This window comes from Saccostrea cucullata, unplaced genomic scaffold (genome assembly GCF_032062105.1).
Source record: "Saccostrea cucullata isolate Sc308-1 unplaced genomic scaffold, CSIRO_AGI_Scuc_v1 ctg18420, whole genome shotgun sequence".
NCBI lineage: Eukaryota > Metazoa > Mollusca > Bivalvia > Ostreida > Ostreidae > Saccostrea > Saccostrea cuccullata.
This window is the reverse complement of record NW_026921866.1, coordinates 9,124-10,223: the sequence shown is the minus strand read 5'-3', so window position 1 is coordinate 10,223 and position 1,100 is coordinate 9,124. Positions and strand designations below refer to the sequence as shown.

General features: G+C 33.3%; 1 pseudogene; it reads left to right on the top strand.

Annotated features, from left to right (window-relative positions):
- On the top strand, positions 1-93 carry LOC134260832 (U5 spliceosomal RNA; annotated as a pseudogene; the record flags this gene model as incomplete).
- Positions 94-1,100: the final 1,007 nt, after the last annotated feature.

Here is a 1,100-nt window from a genome sequence, read left to right as displayed (position 1 = left end):
CGATTAAATCTTTCGCCTTTTACTAAAGATTTCCGTGGAGAGGAACATAAATGAGTCTATAGACTTATTTTTGCAGCCCTACATATGTAGGGTACACAATACAATATATGGGAAATACCTTGATACATTACAACAATTAAGTCGGCGTAAAATCCTAAATCAATAAACAATTTTATATATACATGTATAATAATTGTATTTCTACAATTCCACAACATGTGTTTCTTCCTCTTTGAAATAAGAAATAGATTAAACATATTTATAAAATCAAAAATAAAAATATAATCCATATAGCAATTAAAGCTATAAAGGAAAGGAAATAAAAAATATAAAAATAATGACAGAAATGTAATCACTAAACCGTAAAATCTAAATTAAAAAATGCAAATTATATATTACGTCTTCGAAAGGACTCAATTCAATCATTAATACCCAATCTCTGAACAAATCCAATAAATGTCAAGGTTCCTTTCAATATTGGTGATCTTCATGTAACTTGGGACTGCTGTGCGGTATCAATGAACGATGACATGATCCTGGGACTAGACTTTCTGGAAGCCAACCATGGGATCATCGACATTAATCAGAGAGTGCTGTTTCCTGAGGACGAGGAAATTTTCTAAAAAAGTCGATATCTAACCCACCTGAAGGGCACCAAGGCTCTCGCGGCCGGATACGGAGGACAACATGTGTACCACCTATAACAGTATCGCCCAAGTATCACTTCAGCTTCCAAACGTAAAGTCACCTTCCAAATGATCAGCTCGATATCTGAAAGCACTTAAAAAGGAAGAATACTCTGAAAAATTATAAAGGTCCAAAATTCCATCAAAACCAAGGGGAATACAAATTTGATCTTTAACTCATTCAGATTTACTCACATGCCATAAATCAGCTCAATATCTGCAAGCGTTTAAAAAAAGAAAGCGGAAAACGAAGTGGAACAGATAATTATATATTTAGAATGTGACTTGACTTGAGGGATAGATCAAGTTTGAATTTTGCTCGGCTTAAATGATTTTGACTGCATTTTGGCATTTTCAATTTTTAAAGGAAAGAAGAATATAATTGCCGGTAAGGGACTAGTATTTCTATTGCAA